Source organism: Diadema antillarum, unplaced genomic scaffold, assembly GCF_040938485.1.
Source record: "Diadema antillarum isolate AM-2024a unplaced genomic scaffold, OU_Dant_1.0 seq00002383_RagTag, whole genome shotgun sequence".
NCBI lineage: Eukaryota > Metazoa > Echinodermata > Echinoidea > Diadematoida > Diadematidae > Diadema > Diadema antillarum.
Genome location: NW_027272997.1, coordinates 1 through 2,510, shown reverse-complemented (window position 1 = coordinate 2,510; position 2,510 = coordinate 1). Strand labels below are relative to the sequence as shown.

General features: G+C 37.3%; 1 pseudogene; it reads right to left on the bottom strand.

Annotated features, from left to right (window-relative positions):
* Nucleotides 1-780: 780 nt before the first annotated feature.
* Nucleotides 781-2,338, bottom strand: LOC139714689 (uncharacterized; annotated as a pseudogene).
* Nucleotides 2,339-2,510: the final 172 nt, after the last annotated feature.

Below are 2,510 nucleotides of genomic sequence, written 5' to 3'. Positions count from 1 at the left end.
TAAACTTCCAGATGATTTAACCTTAAACTTGTGCTGAACCGAAAATCAAAAGCTCAAGCCCCCTCCACCAAAAAAAATATAAATAAATAAATACGATAAAATGAACCACAAAAAATGTATTCATGGACATACAGTGTACCATGGTGATGACATCATTCCCTATCAAAGGGATTGCTGCTCTTTGTTGATAACCTTTGACTTCCCAGGAGTATTGATTGGCTGAAGTCTAAAAAATTTACCTAAGTTATGATTGCTGTCATGGTAACTGACGTTACATACTGGTATATGACGTTTCGTTAACTGACGTTACACATTTTGATGTGTTCATTTGACTTTCCAGTATGCCAAGTATCCTTATTTTCTGGTATTGAAAGGAAGGCATATGGGCATACATTAGAAATCCTAAGTTACATCATACAGCTCACTTTCTTTGATGAATAAAGTTAAAAATTCCTTGTTTTTGGTAACTGACGTTACATTCATCATTGTCAAACTAATCAAAAGTTTTGATAAAATTCTTTAAAGCAACCAGCTTTTTCTTTCTATCATGTGGCAAAAGACATGTCTGGTAACTGCATACATATAAAAGATTGTTGTTTAGAGTACTAGTAAAGTGGATATACAGAGGGTAAATTATGTGACAATACACTCTTTCTCACCATTGAGTTACAGGCATATTTTGGCAGCCATTTTGAAAATCAAAATGGCCGCTTTTATTGAAAAACATAATGATTCTTAAAACTTCAACTCAAGTATTGTCTGAAAATGTATGGTGTTTGAAACAAATATTATTTTGAATTTTCGGCATCTGTGTCCTACGTACCGTGGAATTGCCCCAAAGGGTTTTGCCTACTCCATGTGAAACTTTTCATATTTGGATTTCTGGCTCTCCATATATCTACCACTCCAAAAAACATCTTGATATGTTCAATGCAGTTCACAGAATGGTTCCAAACAAATTTCATTGAGCCACGTGCTCTATCCAAGCTCAAATTTTGGATCAGATTAAAGTCACCACCAACAATCAATATATCCCTGATATCAACATACTCTTGGAGGGTAAGTTCCACTTTGTTAAAAAAATCTACCTGCTCCTTCTCACTATTTGGTGCGTAAACATTACATATTGCATAAATTTTCTTATTAACTTCTACTTTTACAAACAAAAAGCATCCCTTATCATCTTTTACTGAATCCTGCAGTTTAATATCAGGTGTCTTTCTAACTATCGTGCACACACCTCTACTCATAGAAGTCCCATCGCTATAGATAATTTCTGATCTTACTTGGTTTCTCCAAATCGATTCATCTTTTTCTGTAGAGTGTGTTTCTTGTAAAAGAATAATGTCTTTCTTTTGTTTCAGCATAAAATCAAAATAATGTTTTCGTGCTTTAAAGTCCCCCAGTCTATTAACATTATGTGTCATCAATTTTAGATCCATTATGACAGAGAATGTTCTTCCAGTATGCCACCATATTTTCTGGTCCAACAAAAAAAAAAAACAAAGGTCAAGACAACAAAACAAAAGGATCACAACAAAGGTTGACTTTAGCTTCGCATTCTCAAGGGAACCCACAGGCGTCCTGCTTCATTTTTCTTACTTTTTCTAGAATGCTCTTTTTTTTCTTACACACCTATTTAAACTTTATCATACATTTCTTCTTTTCTTGTTTCCTTTACATGGTGTTCTGTGTTCATTTCACCTTGTGCTCTCTCTCCTTTCCATTCTTTCCATCCTTGTAAAAGAGTCGAGCCGGGTACTTAAAGTACACCACTCTATTCGCATTCTCCTCTTTCAGCTTTCCCTTAATGTGGGTCAGTGTTTTCCTCTGTTCCCAGATTTCCCGTGGCAGCATCTCGTCTACGTAGATCTTGTGTTCTCCATTATGCTCAAACGGCTTACCCTTCAGGAATCTGCGGGCGTTGGACAGGATCATACCTTTTGGTTTGGAACCGATTGAAAGCAACAATGATCGGTCTCGGCTTGGGTGGGTTGAGATTTGATGAGGCATTTCCACTGCGGTGTGCTCTTTCTATGATTATGTCATCCTCCTTCTGCAGGTGAGAGCTGGCAAATGATTTGATGAATTTCTCACAGTTATTGTTTTCCACTCCTTCTGGAAAACCCTGGAACACGAGCGTATTTCTCATTTGTCTTGCTGCCAAGTCAATCAGGCGCTCATGAAGCTTCTCATTTTCTTTTTCTTGAGCATGGAGCTTCTCTTTCAGAGAATCCACTTCAAACATTATCCCCTCCTGCTTCTCTTTCACATTGTCTATCTCCTTTTTGTTGCTATCGATTTTGGTCAGGGCTCTGTCTTTTCTTGTTGAATACTCCTGGTCTTATGCTTGTGTACGTGTATACTTGCTCTTCTGCTTCTCATCTATTCCCCCCCCCCCATACCTTGCTATTTTATCTCCAGATATAGTCCACAGTACTACTTTGTGTCCAATCTTCACTGCGAGACATATTTACATTATTTGTTCACTGGAACCCACAGTTACAAGC